Consider the following 19,296-nt stretch of genomic DNA (forward strand, 5'->3'; position numbering starts at 1 on the left):
CACAGAAATTAGGTGGTCCAAAAAAAATCTCAGGCTGAGAATTTATTTTAAAGTGGTCTGAGGCTGGTAGCTACCCCAAGTCCCTGACTGAAGCAAAAGCAAATTCTCTCCACTGGAAGGACCTCAAATGAAGTTCCAGAAAGTTATGAGTTTGTGATAAATTTATGTTAAAATTTCTAGAATAGAAATAGAATGTATAACTTTCAAAGTAATAAGAAGGATAACATTGAATGATGAAAGAATCTATTAAAAAAAAAGACAAAAAGAAAAAGTAAGCATGTTAATGTAGGACAAATACACGGTAAAAAAAGAGACAATTCAAATAATTTTAAGTTTATTAATAATGAAGAGAAAGTAAAAATAATTCTCAATTAAAAGACAAAGATAGTCTGAGTTTTAAAAAAATCTAGTCATATGTTTTAAGAAAAAAGCTCACAAAGAGATATGTAAAACTTAAAAATAAAAGGATTGAAAGAGTTGAGAGTGAAATAACTGAATGAAATATAAATAGAAACAGGTTAGATAGCATTTTTAATATTGGGTAAAATAGATTTTAAGGTAAAATATTGCTAAAGAATGTCATCACAAAATGCAAAACATTTTAATTTGTCAGGAAGATATTTAAATTTTAAACTGTTGTGTTACCAGTAACAGGATCTCAAGATAAATTAAAAAAAAATTGCTACAACTACAATGTGAAATAGGTTAAATAACCACTATGAAGTAATTGATAAAGCTTAGGAATTGATCAACTGAGAAGAAAGAAATGCATAAGAATAGAAAATACATGAACATCACAATCAATGTGCTTGATCTAGTAGAAATATATAGAATACTGCAGGAAACAACTGAGGACATACATTCTTTACTACTGCACGTGACATTTATTAAAATTGGCTCCTATCGAGCTCTAAAGAAAGCTTCAAGAAATTTTAAAGGATTGGTATAATATCAGCCACCATTTCTTACTAAAATTCAATCAAATTAGAAATCAATTAAAGAAAATAACTACAACAATCCCAGATATTTGAACATTAGAAAATTCATTTTAAATTGAACCTGAGACAAAAAAAAGATAATGGACATTAGACAATATTTAGAACCTAATGATCATGAACAAGCTGCATATCAAAACTTGTGGGATATAGTTAAATTAGTACTTAGAAAAATGTTATAACTTCAATCTCTCATATTAAGAAGAAAAGAGAAAATATGAAAAATAATGAGCTAAGCATCTGTTTTGCTTTACAGTGGTAACACACAATCTTGAATCTCAGTGTACTGTAATAGCAAAAATTTATTTCCTTCTCAAATTACCTGACAATGTGAGTCAGCTGCTGTTCTGCCCCCAGCTGCCTTATTATTCCAGCCTGTGGTTCTGCTCCGTGTGTCTTCTCATTCCAAGACCTAGGAGCCTCTGTGGGAACCAGGCTGTTCTTGTTCTACTGCCAAGGTGAAGAACCAAAAGCTGGTGGAAACTCATAAGTACCTTGAAACTTCTACTCAGAACTAGCACACCGACAAGGAAGTCACATGCCCATGCCGAAAGTCAATGAGGTGAGATGTATCATAAGGAAATATACCACCGACAGCCATCTTAAAAAAAAAAAAAATCACTTTCCTTTCTTCTGCAATCAAAATATATCCACCCCCACCCTTAAAGAAGAAATCTAAAGATCTCTTCCAACAGTGATATAAGGCTCAAAATGTAGGGTCTCAAGGTAGTTTCTCTACCAAGACAAAGTCTGGAGATCTACCACCTAAAAGGACATTTCTTCAAATATACAATGGTGGAACAGTGAGCCCCAACTGCAACAAACACTTCCTTTTGGAAAGGGGATAAGAAATGTTACTTCGTTAGGTCTTTATTTTGCCAGTCCATTGTTCTCCACGTTGCTTATTTCCCCATTGAACCATATGCTTTCTCCCTAGAGAAAGCTGGGGATCCAAAAGATGTCTTATGCCTTAATAATTAAAGTCACTTTTAATCCAGGCTGTTGGAACTTCTGGCATTACAACTCTCTCAAAAATATGTTTGCCTGCTTTTAATTATTTGATTCCAACCATCAACATGCAAAAATAGTCACTTCCCTGTTCTTTATGTTTCTTTTTATCTAGACTTCGTCACAGATAACGTCAGTTACCAGGCTTCAGTGGGACCATGGGCATCTCTTTTTGATAAGTGATTTTGTCCAATTTACATAATTTTCTGGGGGTTCCTTAAACTAATCAGAATTTTTGGCAAAGGATATAATGGCCATCCCCTTTATTAGAGCAGTATCTTAATTTGAGCTTTCATCATCTTTTGCTGCCCAAAGCATTTCCTTTATTTATTAGACAGTGTTCTATTTCCAACTCTGTAAATTCTAAAATCTTCTAGATTTTCTCGTTTCCCGTTTGTTCCTGCTTGCAAAGCAGCCCAATTCTTTCCAGGGCGCATCTGATAATTCAGGAAAACACATATGTACACACACACATACTAGAAACATTCTGTTTCGAAATCTCTTCCCAGGAAGCCGCTTGCTTATTAGGCAGGCAGATTATCTGCCTTCCAAGTTACTGCATGTCAAAATTTGCTAAATGTTCTGTCATTGCATACCATGTTATTGTTGTTGTTGTTAGGTGCTCTTGAGTCAGTGCCGACTCATAGTGAGCCTATGTACAACAGAATGAAACACTGCCCAGTCCTGTGTCATCCTCACAATTGTTGCTGTGTTTGCGTTTGAGCCCATTGTTGCAACCGCTGTGTCAAGTAGTGACACTCTTTAGTAATGCTTTTGCCTTAAAATCTATTTTGCCTAATGTTAAAATTGCCACCTAGCTTGTTTCTATTTTTTATTTTTTTCAATTCTTTCACTCTCAGTTCTTTCAACCCTTTTACTTTAAATGTTATGCATCTTTTTGTTCTGGAGAGTTTTCCTCTTTTTCGCTGACCCTCTGCCTTATCAAGCATGATGTCCTTTTCTAGGGATTGGTTCCTCCTAATAATGTGTCCAAAATATATGAGATGAAGTCTTGTCATCCTCACCTCCAAGGAGCACTTTGGCTGTACTTCTTCCAAGACATACTTGTTTGTTCTTCTGGCAGTCCACAGTATATTCAATATTTTTCGCCAACACCATAATTCAAAGGCAAAACTTATGCATGGATGGTAAAACAACTTTGCTAAACAATTTAGCATTTTCTAGAATGAAGACAACGTGCATACCCTATAATGTAGCAATTTTACTCTTCAGTTTCTATTTTAGAAAGGTTCTTGCACATGGTCATTCACCAGGAGACACTGTTTATAAATTGAAAAAGAAGAAGAAACTACTCAAATGCCCATAAATTCTGGTATCTTCATGTACGGGAATACTATGTATTGGAGAAAATTAATGAATTACAGTTACACACAACAACTTGGATGCATTCAGGAACAAACATAATAGTGAGTGAAAAAATAAAAAGTTTAAAGATGCCAACATAGGTGGTAAAGCTACAAAGAAAAGCAAGGAAATGATAAAAACAAAATTCAAGATGGTGACTCCACCTCAACAGGAAGGGAATTGGGCATAAACACAAGCACATACGCATATAAATAACAGTAAAACCTGCAAAAGGTAGAACTATGTAAGGCAGAACTATGTAACTATGTAAGGCAGAAATCTGCCAGAGAAGGAAAACTCAAATATTTTCCACTAAAACAAGTGATAGAAAAGTGGTAAGACTGCACCCTGTCAAAATGAGGCTTGGAAAAATAAGGCAGTCCTGTCCAGTTCCAGCTCTCACAGGTTTCACTGTGTATGTAGTACCAAAAAACCAAACGAAACCCACTGCTGTCGAGTCAATTCCAACTCATAGCGACCCTATAGGACAGAGTAGAACTGCCCTATAGGGTTTCCAGGGAGTGGCTGGTGAATGTGAACTGCCAACTTTTTCGTTAGCAGCCAGGGTCTTAACCATTATTCCACCAGAACTCCGCCAAAACCAAACCAAATCCGTTGCCATGGAGTCAACTCCAACCCGTAGTGATCCTATAGGACAAACTAGAACTGCCCCAAAGGGTTTTCAAAGAGCAGCTGGTGCATTTGAACTGCCCACCTTTTGGTTAGCAGCTAAGCTTTTAATCACTGTGCCACCAGGGCTCCATATAGTGTGTGTGTGCACGCACGCGCACACACACGTACACGCACACACTGCTGTACTTCTCTGTGAGCCAGAGTAGCAATTCTTTACTAAGGGCACATTCTGACCTAGACAGCTCTGGGGTCCTATTCTCTAGGCTCCCTCTGAGCTTCTCATTCTCATAGCTCTTACCACTCTGTATTATAACTATTTCCTTATTTGTCTTCACCTCTAGATTACGAGCTTCTTGAGAACTTCATTCACTTTTCTCATAAAGGCCATCATAACACGTGGCAGGAGAAAGTGCTCAAAACAAGTTTACTGAATGAATGTTAAGAGGAAAAAAAAAAAAAGAATGATCAGGGGGAAAAGGTGCATTCTGAGCTAAATATATCCAAAAGGAGAGAATCTGAGAACGTGCCAAGAAACCCGTTTAGGAGCAAACTGCAAAGAAGATACATTTTAATTTCAATAAAGTCTTTTTAGTCTCTGTTGACCCCTTCATACTTAATCCATCAGAGTGCTGCTATCTTTAGTAAATTGTTTCAGCATGTTATTGGTTGATTGGTTCTGGAAATTAAGACAGGCTTATCTAAAACAGTCAATATTAGATTGAAATTTGATTATAAGATCTGACGCTACAAAGGCAATCCAAAATGGTGATTTTCTATACATTATAGCATATGGAAACGCTGGTGGCATAGTGGTTAAGTGTCACAGCTGCTAACCAAAAGGTCGGCAGTTCAAATCCACCAGGCGCGCTCCTTGGAAACTCTGTGGGGCAGTTATACTCTGACCTATAGGGTCGCTATGAGTCGGAATCGACTTGACGGCAGTGGGTTGGTGGGTTTTTATAGCATAATAAATTGTACTGCTAAATGAATGATGCCTAGAACTGAATTAAAGTTATTGTTACCACATTAAACATTTGCTATTGTTTCTTCTGAGTGTTACAACCCTGACAAGATGAAAAGGTCAAACAGAATAAAATTTTGCATTGGATTCTAGCCTTCCACATCGTGATATAACTCCAGGGGTTTGGGGCAGGTACTGTAGTGAGAGCTTATTATCGGGCTCTAGCTTTGAACGGACCTTGGGTTTTCCTTTTAAGTGGAAGCCTGTATTATAGGACAAAGAGCTTTATCTCTTGTGACGGGAAGGCTAAGAATAACTGCTCTTTATGAGTCATGCAAACACATTCCAAAAAGAGCTTTCTTCTATTAAACATCTGTAGCAGCTCTTCCTGTCCTTTCCCACCATCTCAGCCCAGGTAGAACTGACAGGCAGGAATAATGGACAGTGGTTATTTTTACTCTATTGAATTTCAATAAAAGGACAAAAAAAATTCCTAAGAACAAATAATATCTCAGTTCTCTGTCTTCAAAGACAAAATGTGGCCAAGAGTGACCTTTGGGGACAGGAACTGTAGAATTCTTTTTTCAGCTTGTAGTCAGTGCCAATTTCTCACCAATGAAGAGAATTCTAGCTCTCTGGGTGAGTCCTCATTTTAGCGTCTTTTGTGAGGTTGATCATTTGAAGTTTGGAGATAATGCTTTGCCCTGGGTGGTATTCAACTTTATCTGAACAGCTCCCTAATGCCATTTTTCTGTTCACAGATAAATCTACTTTCTATTATTTATAGAAAGCTGGCATTTAGGACTCTATATAAAATGGAAATACTGTTTTCATACATTTAAACATCAGAAAGGAGTTTAATTTCTTTGCAACAAAATCTTAGATTTAGCCATGAAAAATTGACCAGAGAGACTATTCCTCAACTTCCTCAAGACTTGGAGATACTGGGTGGCGGTAGAAGAATGGCAATATTTTTTATGGTGTTTCTTGGCTAAAGAATTCTCCTCCCCTCCAATGGGGAGGGGAGAGAGGAGGTTGGCTATGGTGGGACCTCAGCTACTCAGTGATGCCATCTTAAACACAAAACTATTGAGTAGTGAGTGAAGAAGGGATGTTGTCTGATTTCACATTCCCCACAAGCCATCCCTTTTGCTCATCTTTGACTTCTGAACTGCAATCAGAATGGATATGATAGTATGCAGCTATACAGGCTGCAAACCCTGGCGGTGTAGTGGTTAAGAGCTCAGCTGCTAACCAAAAAGGTGAGCAGTTCGAATCTACCAGGCGCTCCTTGGAAACACTATGAGGTAGTTCTACTCTGTCCTACAGGGTTCCTTTGAGTCAGAATCCACTCGATGGCAATGGATTATGGGCATACAGGTTGGACAAATGCTTTGCCTGCCTTTCTGTCCTTGCTAAAACCTGCGAAATAAAAAGAAGAGAGACGGTACATATGTATGTGGATTATAAATCAAAACAATACATTCAAAGGGACTAGCTTTTAGCCTAGAAAGGACAGAATTTCTCACTGCAAAGTTCTCTCCATGAAATAGCATCTGCATAGTATCATAAGAGCTCTCTCTCAGAGTAGATGCTCAGCAATACTTGTTGATGAATATCCTTCTAAGAAGAGAGAGAGAGAGAGAGAAAAAAAAAAAAAAGTCCTATTCTCTAGCTGAATGCCTTTCTATGTTCCCTAGTGACTTGACCTCAGACTGAAACAAAGAAAAACTCGCTTGGCTAGGATGTTATAGTTTCTTATACCAACCCAGCAAACCAGAAAATTTCCAGCATCTACTGCAACAAATAAGTAACAACAGCTGCTTAATGAATCCTCAAATTAGAGATTTTTTCCCCCCTTAATATCCTAGCATGAGGGTGCTAATGAAAGACAAAATTTACAAAAATAATTAAAATGGTGCCAGCGATTACAAGAAAGAGGAGGGGCCCTGATTAGCAAAGACTCTAAGAACCAGCAGCTGCAGATGCCAATTCAGGAGGCAACCTTTCTCACCCTTGAGGGGTGTGTTTATTGTTCGCAGCAGCCCTTTCACAAATGAAAACCCTCTTAGGCCTGGAATGTGTGCCAAACATGGAAAGGACCTTTCCGTGGCAGTCAGACTGGTTGCCATGATTTTCTAACTGGCTCTGATGCCTCTTGTTGTATTGGGAATACCCCTGCTGTGCACAGATTTTCCTCAGAATTTATTTTCATTGCCATCTCGATCAAAATAACTTTTCTTTTTTTTTTAACATTTGGTTTGAATGACCTCTGCCTCAGTTACCTAGTGCTGTTATAACAGAAATACCACAAATGAGTGACTTTAACAAATAAGTTTTCTCACAGTTCAAGAGGCTAGAAGTCTGAATTCAGGGTGCTAGCTCTGAAGCAGGCAGAGGGATATTGACCATCCCATAATAGTTGTTTTTCAGAAAAGTCTACTCTTGTTACATTTTTGTTACAACTTGTACACCACCTCACCATGATTGGTTGATTCCCCAGGTTTGCTCGCTTCTCCTGGCAGGAGGCCAGTCCCAGGTGCACCAACTCCAAATTTACCTGCTATAGGACCTCCCTGGGGTGGCAGTAGCAAGCTGTGCCTATTTTTTTAGGGCCTTGCGCAGTATTTTTAGAGCCGTGTGCAAAAACTCATTCACAAAAAATTATGCAGGCTGCGCACACATGGCAGGACTGAAGACCCTCCCCTCACTGTTCATGAATATGTATACCATTCCCTATATAAGGAGCAAATCTGCCTGTCTTCAGAGAGCTGGCAGCCTTAGGTACTGAGATTCTGCCTGCCTCCCAGTTTGCAAACTGTGAATAAACGTTTCTGTTCTTCTAACCCCGTATCTGGCTGACTTCAACTCGCTAGCCTGCTGGACGAGAACCTATTAGTTGTCGGCTTCAGCTCTAGGGGAAGGCTTTCTCTCTCTGTCTGCTCAGAAGGAAGGTCTTGTCTTTCAGCTTCTGCTTCCTGGTTCCTTGGAGATGTTCATGTGTCCTGGCACCTATTTTATCCCATCTTTGCATACTGAGCTCTTGTTTAATCTCTTCTATATCCCAAAAGATACTAATTTAAGACACACTCAACTCTAACCTTGTCTCATTGTCATAACAAAGACTACCCATTCCCAAATGGGATTATAACCACAGGCATAGAGGTGAGGATTTATGACAAATATTTTGGGGGGACACAATTAAATCCATAACACCCTCCATTATGTGTTACTCACATAAATTGTTTAACATCTCCCATTCTTCAACCCCACCAGCCACCGCCACCCTCAATGTTTACCAACCAAATACACCTTTTCTTTAAATTCTTTATTCCCTTTATACTTGTCCTTGTGCCTGCCTCCTTCCTTCTTCATTTTATGTTCCTTGAATGAAATTTGAAAAATTATTACAGGAGTCTTGATTAGGTTTAGGTATAGTTTAGCTGGACAGAACCACCTTATAGGTGTGTCTCAATTTCCAGAAGAATTTTGCAATTTGAAAAGTTAGTTGAAAAGTGGATTTTGTCAATACTCCTTTCCCTCTGCTTATTTCTATTATAAACTTGGGAAAATGTTTTTGGAGAAAATAATCAGTCCTGAAAACTAATAAAAAATGTTGTAAAGGAAGTAATTTTAAAACTACAAGCATGCAATTCTTCATCATCAAGGGAGGTATTGGTTGAAAATTCTTAGTGGCATAGTCATTTAGTCTGTTCAATTAAGGACTACTTCATTACATCAGCTATTTGTTTCCTTCTATAGCAGCTGGAAAAGATGGTATTTGAAGTGCAAACAATTAGCCTCAGGGGAAGTTACAGACTTTTGAAGTAATATCTTCTCCTGTGTCCTGGCAATTTTTTTTTATGGCCACCACCATTTCAAGCAGGCCTTGGCATGAATCTGAGCAGTCGTGATGTCCATCCTTTGCTAAAGGGTAGGCAAGATAATGAAGCGTGGAGGCAGAATGTCCCCTCTATCACCATAATCAAGAATGGGGAGTATTTTCACACTATGCCACAGCTACTTACTCAGCATTCGCCGAACTCTATAAGGACCCCAGAATAAGATGTATGAAACAGGTCTTTCAGTTCAACAACAAGCTATGGTGAAATATGATAAGCGTTTATACCAGTTAACGCTGTTTCAGTTGCAAGTGACAGATATTGCAAACTAGCTTAAGCCAGAACTGAATGAATGAAAAGAACATGGGCAGGTCTGGCATCAGTCATGGCTGGATTTAGGGGCTGAACTGATGTCATGTCTACTATATTAGCTGTAGGTTGACTAACCTCCACTTCACATGATGGCTGGATGGTTCCAGAAGCTTCCCAGATCACATCTTCTTTGCTGGAAAAGAGACAACATCCCTTATTGATAGCTCATCTTCTATTGAAGGACTGAGGGATTCCTTCTAATGGAAACAACTTGCTCAAGTCCCTTTTGTGAACCAAACAAGGAAAACAGTGGGATTATGTTGGTTGGTCAAGTCAGGGTAACATGCTCAGGAAGGGGATTCAGTGTTTGATTGGCTAGGCCTGAGCCACATGCTCAAAAACAGATTGGGTGCTTCGATTGGCCAGACCCAAGTCACATGTTTCACTCTGAAGTCAGGGGAATAGGCCCACCTCCTGGACTGAGCTTGGAGAAGTTATTTCCCAAGGAGCATTCATTGTACTGTTCTCAGAAGAGAGAGGATAAAAAACGTTGGGTAAAAAGAGTTGGATAAAAAATGTGCAGTTACAGTGTTATACTGGGTATTTAAAAAGTATATTTAAGTACTTAGCATGCCCTGGACATACTGCTAAGCACTTCCATGCTCCACCTCATTTAATTTATTTCTCTCATCAACTTTATGAGGCGGTTACAATCACTATCTGCATTTGATGGTTAAGAAATCAACGTTTAAAAAATTAAGTAACCAGCCTAAGGTGACAGATTAAAAAGAGGTGAAGTCAGGTCATGAGCTGTAGTGTCTGATTTCAGAGACTGCATTCTGAAACCCTATGATGTACCACTGCTTAAAGAAACAATGACAACAACCACAACTGCTAACACTTGTTGGCTATTTACTGTGCAAAGTGCTTTAGGGGGATTATGCACTAGACACACGTGGAGTATAGCAGTTTATCATCCTACAGAAAGGCTTTACAGAGATAAAGAAGTGGACACAAGAGTTGAGACTACTCTTGGAGTAGTTTGCAGTGGTGATGTGGCAGTGTCAGGCATTAGGGAAGCTAATTTCAGTAGCAGAAGGATGTAAGCATGTTTATGGGCTAAGAATTGGCAGAGAGAGGCAGCAATTCATAATATAGTACAGGGAGTTGTTGATACAGCAAAGGCTCTGGGTAGTGGAAGGGACTGAGATTAAGGTCTTTGATGGGGGCTTTGGCCTTGGATAGGGAGGATGCCTTTTTTTCTAAGATAGAAGGAAAGGGCAAAGAAAAATGATAGCATCTTTATAAAATAAAATACGTCTCTTCGCATTAGTGTTAACGCTGTTCGGCCCTTTACGTGGAATAAATGAAGCTGCATCTTTAATTCTACTTTTACTCTTCAACTTCCTCAAAGTCAAGAGTCTCTTGACAGCACCAAATCCCCAAGATTTTGGCTGGTTTTACATAGCATTTTAAAGGCATTTATCACAGTCCATTATGGAATTCTTGTCAAGTTTGCTTGCTTGATTATTTATTAACTTTGATTTGGTATGTTAAAGGTGCTTTCCCTGTGTCGTTCTGGAGTTTTTATGGTGAATGTCCACAATAGAACTAGTTTCACAATTTATTACAGAACAATGAATAATCTCTTATTCACAGATCTTATGTACATAAATTAATGTAAATAGGCAAATAATATGTTTCCAAGAAAGAGAATAAGCTAATTAGCTGCAGTTTGCAGCATGGGTTAATTGGCAGTTAGAAGTGACAAACTATTATTGTGTAATTAATTGACTTAGATCTTTTGAAAAATTAATTAGTTACCAAGAACAGCTGACAAAGATTGATACACAAGAAGACTTAAGTATTCTCATCAGAAATCAAGGTCAAGTAAGTGATTATGGCTATTCCACCTTTCAACTCCTGTTCAGCAGTAATTCAACCAGCCAGTTATTGCTGAGATGCTCCCTAATTGTCTTCTCCAGGGTCTGTTGAGTCCTTCAGTAAATCCACAGAGAACTGTGTTTCCTAAATATTGACTTACCCTAATTATAGCTGTATTGTCCTGTACACATTAAAAAAAAAAAAACAAGATACACGCTGTTACTGAGAGCTTAATACATGCCAGGCCCTATGATGAGCCACTTTGTTGGTGGTGATGGTGATTTTCTACTCATAGTGACCATTTATGTGTTTTGTTTCATTTTTCCTCTCAAGAGCCCTATGAGTTAGGTGTTAAAAGAGGTGGTATAGCTTTTACCTGGTTAAAGCCAAGACTCAACAGCCTGACATCCTAGATTTAAACTCTGGCCATGTTAGCTGATGTGTGTCTCTTGGCAAATTACTTAACCTCTCTATCCCTCAGCTTTCTCATCAGTAAAAATAAAGATGGTGATAATAACAGTACCTTCCTCAGGCATATGTATAGATGAAATTAGCTAATCTTCATGAAGTGTTTAGAGTAGTTTAGGGCTGTCACCTAGAATTGTTATTATTTTCCCCCATAACCACCTGCCAATAATGATAGTAGGCACATTTCTGAGTGCTTGCACTTGTCTAAATGTTTTACGTATATTCACTAACTTTATTCTCCCAAGAGCCCTATCAGGAGGTATGACATGAGTTGAATGAATCCTCTTTTATAGGTGAGGGAACTGAGGCACAGAGAAGCCTGATAACTTGCCTACAGTAACCCAATTACTAGTAGAAGAACCAGGATTTAAACCTCACGAAAGGCCTAGCTTCAGAGCTTGTGTTTTTTAACTACTCTGCTTTGGCTGCCCCTTTATGGCTCTGTCATCATATATGCCCTTGGCCTGGGATGCTTCGTTTCCCTTACCTGCTTGTTAAAAACCTATTCAGCTTTAAAAATTCAACAACAACAACAAAAGTCACCTCTCTGGGTAGAGTTCCTTGATGGCCTCATAATGGATTCATTTGCATCTTCTTCTCTAACTCCACAGAAGCCTATGCTTATCTCCTTTATAACATCCTTATAGCGTATTAATCATTTAGTCGAACACTTAATAAATATGTGTAAGAACCCATCTATGCCCAATCACTGTGTCCTTTTTCTGAAGTTGCTTATGTGCTAGTGGGAGAAAGTAGATCTTAAAAAAAAAAATTAAGGTAATTTCAGGTGTCAAAAAATGACTTGGAGAAAATAAAATTGATTAACTTAGAAAAGGACTGGGTCTGCTGCTTTAGCTAGATTGGTTAGAGATGAGACTTGAATAAGGGGAAGTGGCCAGCCATGCAAAGATAAGCAGGAAGAACATTTCAAGTATAAGGACCAGCAAGTGCAAAAGCCTACTCATGGGATTAAGCTTGCTGCATTTAAGGGACAAAAAAAAAAAGTACAACTAATAATAAATAGCTTTAAGGTATAAAACAACAACAACAAAAAAAACCCAATGCCATCGAGTCGATTCTGATTCGTAGCGACTCTATAGTCATTATTATTATTATTTTTTTACATGTTTATCTCCATCCCGTATCTTGTGTATTCTTTTAGGGTTTGGGCTGTGTTCCACTCATCTCTGAAAGCCCCGTGTTTAGCTTATTTCCTTGACAGTGGTCTTTTTTGCCCATTGGCTGAATGAATTTCTGACACAAATAAACTCTTACCCAAGATAATATTCCATGTTTATCCTTTTATCTCTATTCCCCTTTTCACATTCCTGTTTTCTCTTGTTCCTCCTTCCTCCATATCTGTGTCTCCTGTCCTTTGATCTTCGTTGCCCTGGGTAATTTCACTCTGAAGTACAGTGGGTACAGTCTTAGGATGGAGATGAGGCAGCCCCCCAAGTTTTAACTTCCCTTTACCTCTTACAACTCTTTCACAGGCCCTTATAATTTCATATATTTTTGGGTCAGACATCAAAGCTGCAAACATAACCCAGTCTTGAGATCCTTTTTTGGCAAATGAATACAAGCTAGTTCTCTTTTTAAGCCACTGTCCTGGATGCTGGCTTTAGAAGAGGGAATCAGGTAAGACACTTTGGTGTTTCCTGCCTATCCAGAGAGCAATTTTATTACTTGATTGTTCTTAGAGATTATGGCTAAATAAGAAGTTATAAAAATCAAAAAAGAAAGACCAATTTTATTAGTTAACTATAAAGGATTCCTAGAGTTCACTTTCTTCATCTGATAGAGAAAAGAAGCAACTCCTGTGTCTTTGTCTTGCTCTGCAGCTTTCATCTGCTCCCTGGGAGTCTATCCTGCTATTCAGGAGGAAAAAAAGATAAGGATGAGCTCAATCTTCCTCTGGGGCCTTCCAGGCCATCTCTTTACTTTGCTAACGGATTGAACCCACACATCTTCGATATACAGAATTTAATCAGTCTCCCTCCCACTTCTTTTTTTCCTTCATCTTCTTTTACAAAGAGTAGATTCCACCTATGAAGAGTTCAAAATCAATTTTGAAAATATGAATAGGTCAGCTTCTTCTCAAGGTGATCAGGCTCCTCTCCATTTCTTCTTAGGCACTGAGGAAATTTCTGCGTGGCCACCTTCATTCTGCAGCTGCAAATACCACTCAGCCTAATGACCTTTTGTTACGAAAGAAAACTTGGCATTTTTAAGAGATGATTTTTTTAGCGTTTGCTTTAGATATCAGTTGTAAGATGCCTATAATATCTTCAATTATTCTAAGATATTGTAAAAAGGGATCTTGATGTGTAAATGTCTTTATCCGTAGGTTATTTTCCAGGAATCCAAAGGTGGAGAGAAAATAATGTACAAATTATACATTTGAGTTCTGGAGTCGGATTACCTGGGTCAAAAGTGTGCACAAACATTTGCCACCGTGCGCGCTTTGTAAGCTATTGACTGTCTCTGTGGCTCTGTTTCCTTATATTTAAATAAGAATAATAGTGCCATGTTATAGGGTTTGGGGGAGGGATAAATGAAATAATGCAAGCAAAGCTCTGAGCCTAGTGCCGGAATCAATATAACCAAAACCAGAAAACCAAACAAAACCAGTTGCCCTTCAAGTTGATTCTGACCCATGGTGGCCCGACATGTGCAGAGAACTGCTATATAGGATTTTCAAGGCTGTGACCTTTCGGAAACAGATCACTAGGTCTGTTTTCCCAGGTACCTCTAGCTGGGTTTGAACGGCCAACATCTCGGTTTGTATTTGAGCCCTCAACTGTTTGTGTTACCTGGGACTCCAGATTTAATATACCAAAAGCCCTTTGCCAGGAGTCTGTTAGGACTCATAGTGACCCTATAGGACAGAGTAGACTTGTCCCATAGGGTTTCTAAGGAGCTGCTGGTGGATTCCAACTGCTGACCTTTTGGTTAGTAGACAAATGCTTAACCACTGTACCACCATGGCTTCAGATTCAATATAAACATTCAAAAAAAAAAAAAGATAGTGATTATTTTAGTTATGTTCGAATGTTGTTGTTGTTGGGTGTCATTGAGTTGATTCCGACTCATAGTCACTCTATGCACAACAGAATGAAACACTGCCTGGTCCTGCGCCATCTTCATGGTTGTTCTTATGCTTGAGCCCATTGTTGCAGCCACTGTGTCGATCCATCTCATGGAGGCTCTTCTTCTTTTTTGCTGACTGTCTGGGTACGTTACTAAGCATGATGGCCTTCTCCAGGGACTGATCCCTCCTGATAAATGTCCAGAGTATGTAAGACAAAGTCTCACCACCCTTGCTACCAAGGAGCATTCTGATTATACTTCTTCCAAGACAGATTCGTTCATTCTTTTGGCAGTCCATGGTATATTCAATATTCTTCTCCAATACCACAGTTCAAAGGTGTCAATTTTTTCTTCGGTCTTCCTTATTCAGTGTCCAGCTTTTGTGTGCTTATGAGGTGACTGAAAACACTGCAGCTTGGGTCAGGCGCACCCTAGGTTTCAAAGTGATATCACTGCTTTTCAACACTGTACAGAGGTCTTTTGCAGCAGATTTGCCCAATGCAATGCCTCTTTTGATTTCTTGACTGCTGTTGCCATGGGTATTGATTGTGGATCCAAGTAAAATGAAATCCTTGACAACTTGAATCTTTTCTCCATTTATCACGATGTTGCTTATTGGTCCAGTTGTGAGGATTTTTGTTTTCTTTACATTGAGGTGTAATCCATACTGAAGGCCGAGGTCTTTGATCTTCATCAGTAAGTGCTTCAAGTCCTCTTCACTTTCAGCAAGCAAAGTTGTGTCAGCCGCATAATGCAGGTTGTTAATGAGTCTTCCTCCAATCCTGATGCCCTGTTCTTCTTCACATAGTCCAGCTTCTCGGATTATTTGCTCAGCATACAGATTAAATAGGTATGGTAAAAGGATACAACTCTAATGCACACCTTTCCTGACTTTAAACCATGCAGTATCCCATTGTTCTGCTTGAACAACTGTCTCTTGATCCATGTACAGATTCCTCATGAGCACAATTAAGTGTTCTGAAATTCCCATTCTCCACAATGTTATTCATAATTTGTTACGATCCACACAGTTGAATGCATTTGCATAGTCAATAAAGCAGAGGTAAACATCTTTCTGGTATTTTCTGCTTTCAGCAATGTGCCATCAGCAATGATATCCCTGGTTCCACACCCTCTTCTAAATCTGCCTTGCATTTCTGGCAGTTCCTTGTCGATATAATGCTGCAGCCACTTTGGAATGATCTTCTGCAAAATTTGACTTGCATGTGATATTAATGATATTGTTTGACAATTTCTGCATTCAGTTGGATCACCTTTCTTGGCAATAGGCATAAATATGTATCTCTTCCAGTTGGTTGAACAGGTAGCTGTCTTCCAAATTTCTTGGCATAGATGAGTGAGCACTTCCAGCACTGCATCCATTTGTTGAGACATCTCAGTTGGTATTCGGTCAATTCTCAGCGCCTTGTTTTTTGCCAATACCTTCAGTGCAGCTTGAATTTCTTCCTTCAGTACCATTGGTTCCTGATCATATGTTACCTCCTGAAACGGTTGAACATCAACAAATTCTTTTTGGTATAGTGACTCTGTGTTTTCCTTCCATCTTCTTTTGATGCTTCGTGCATCATTTAATATTTTCACCTTAGAATCTTTCAGCATTGCAACTCGAGGCTTGAATTTTTTCTTCAGTTCTTTCAGCTTGAGAAATGCAGAGCATGTTTTTCCCTTCTGGTTTTCTACCTCCAGGTCTTTGCACGTGTCATCATACTTTATCTTCTTGAGACACCCTTTGAAATCTTCTGTTCAGCTCTTTTACTTCATCATTTCCTGCTTTTGCTACTCGACATTCAAAAGCAAGTTTCAGAGTCTCTTCTGACATCCATTTAGGTCTTTTCTTTCTCTCCTGTTTTTTTTTTAATGACCTCTTGCTTCATGTATGATATCCTTGATGTCACTCCACAATTCATCTGGTCTTTGGTCATTAGTGTTCAATGCATCAAATCTATTCTTGAGATGGTCTCTAAATTCAGGTGGAATATACTCAAGATCGTCTTTTGGCTCTCATGGTCTTGTTCTAATTTTCTTCAGTTTCAACTTGAACTTGCATATGAGCAATTGATGGTCTAATTTGCAGTCAGCCCCTGGCCTTGTTCTGACTGATGATATTAAGCTTTTCCATGTCTCTTTCCACAGATGTAGTCGATTTGATTCCTGTGTATTCCATCTGGCAAGGTCCATGTGTATAGTTGCCGTTTATATTGGTGAAAAAAGGTGCTTGCAATAAAGAAATTGTTGGTCTTGCAAAATTCAATCATGCAATCTCTGGCATTGTTCTACCACCAAGGCCATATTTTGCAACTACCAATCCTTTTTCATTTCCAACTTTCACATTCCAATCACCAGTAATTATCAATGCATCCTGATTGCATGTTCAATCAATTTCAGACTGCAGAAGTTGGTAGAAATCTTCAATTTCTTCATCTTTGGCCTTAGTGATTGGTGAATAAATTTGAATAATCATTATATTAACTGGTTTTCCTTGTAGGTATATGGATATTTTTCTGTCACTGACAATGTTGTACTTCAGGATAGATCTTGAAATGTTCTTTTTGATGATGAATGCAACGCCATTCCTCTTCAAGTTGTCATTCCTGGCATAGTAGACCATATGACTATCAGATTCAAGATGACAAATACCAGTCCATTTCACCTCACTAATGCCCAGGATATTGCTGTTTAACCATTCCATTTCCTTTTTGATGATTTCTAATTTTCCTAGTTTCATACTTCATATGTTCCAAGTTCAGATTATTAATGAATGTTTGAAGCTGTTTCTTCTCATTTTGAGTCATGCCACATTAGCAAATGAAGGTCCTGGAATCTTGACTCCATCCACGTCATTAAAGTTGACTCTACTTTGTGTCAGCTCTACCCCAGTCGTCTTTTGGGTGCTTTCCAATCTGAGGGGGTCATCTTCTGACACTATATCAGACAATTCTCCGTGGTATTCATAAGGTTTTCACTGGCTAAATCTTTTTGAACATAGACTGCTGGGTCCTTCTTCCTAGTCTGTCTTAGTCTGGAAGCTCAGCTGAAACCTGTCCACCATGGGTGACCCTGCTGGTATTTGAATACCTGTGGCAAAGCTCCCAGCATCACAGCAACACACAAGCCCTCACAGTACAACACATTGACAGATGAGTGGGGGCATTTTTGAATAGAAGAGTAGAAAAAGAAGAGTGGGTTTGAATCTAGTACATGAATCCTACCGGTGTCAGTCAGCCTGGCTTCCACCCTGTCCTTGCCTCTGTTACCAGACACCATACCTACCACAGCTATTTATGCAGATGTCCTAGTGTTCCCAGAAGCCACAGAAGCTCCAACTTGGCAAGAGCAGGCATGGGGTCTTCTTATTGCTATTGTGACTACAATGGGGAAATACATAAAAAAATAAACAAAAAACCCTCAGAATGTCAAGATTATCTAGAGAGGAATTAGGAGCAAATAAGATCAAATCCAATAAAAAGAAATAAGTGCCTACTGTAACCCTGGTGGTGTAGTGGTTAAGAGCTATGGCTGTAACCAAAAGATCAGCAGTATGAATCCACCAGGCGCTCCTTGGAAACCGTATGGGGCAATTCTACTCTATCCTATAAGGTTGCTGAGTTGATTCGATGGTAATGGAATTGGTTTTTTTGGTCTCGTGTGCCTAGTACTGTGCTTTTTTAGAAGATTGAGGTGGGAGGGAAGGAGACCTAGTCACAACCCTCAAAATTACAATATTGGGGTAATAATCTTAAAACCATTTGTCTCATGTGTGACAAAGGTCATATAGTCATTGAAGAGAAAAGCTACACCCTACCCTACGTTCCTTAGAACTCCTGGTGTGATGTACAGTGCTGGGACAAATACTTGCAAACATTCACTGTATTGGTCAGAGATAATGTACACTTGCTAAAGTGGAGGAAAAGGTAAGTGGCATCTCATGCAGACAATGGGATAATTACAGTCAAACAGTTAAGAGCATGGACGCTGGAGACAGAATGTCTGAATTTGCGTTTAGACTTCTCGGTTTTCTAGTTGCTGACTTTGGACTATTCCCTTTCACTTCTATGTGCTTTAATTTTTCTCATCTCTCAAGTGGGAACAAGAATAATTCTGCCCCACAGAGTTTTCAGCATTAAATGAGAAAAAGCAAATAGGCATCAGCTCATAGTACAAGCCCAAGAAACGGTAGTTTTTAGATTAATTTCAATTTCTTTTCCTAATTTCTCTTGTAGAAATTCATTTCTTTTTGAGTGTTACCAGCTTTGAGTACACTAGTTTTGCCCTCATCAAGCTACTTTTAGGTGCCAAGTTGCATCGAAAGACATATGAGCCAAGATAGATATATTTGGAAGGAGCTCTTGAAGTTCTTCAATGGAATCCTTTTTTTTTTTTTTTTGGTGGGTAGGGGGCAGGGAGCAGAGGGGGATAGGTGTCATGGATTGGATTATGTACCCCCTAAAATGTGTGTGTCAATTTGGCTGGGCCATGATTTCTGGTATTGTGTGATTTTCCTATATGTTGTATAGGATATTAATGTGATATTAATGAGGAGAGATGGGCACCAGTTGTGTTAGTGAGGCAGGACTCAATCTACAAGATTGGATTGTGTCTTCAGGCAATCTCTTTTGAGATACAAAAGAGAGAAGAGAAGAGAGACGGGGGACTTCATACCACCAAGAAAGCAGTGGGGGTCCCTGCGAGGAGAAGCTTCTAGTCCAGGGGGAAGACT

The sequence above is a fragment of the Loxodonta africana genome, chromosome 4 (genome assembly GCF_030014295.1).
Source record: "Loxodonta africana isolate mLoxAfr1 chromosome 4, mLoxAfr1.hap2, whole genome shotgun sequence".
NCBI lineage: Eukaryota > Metazoa > Chordata > Mammalia > Proboscidea > Elephantidae > Loxodonta > Loxodonta africana.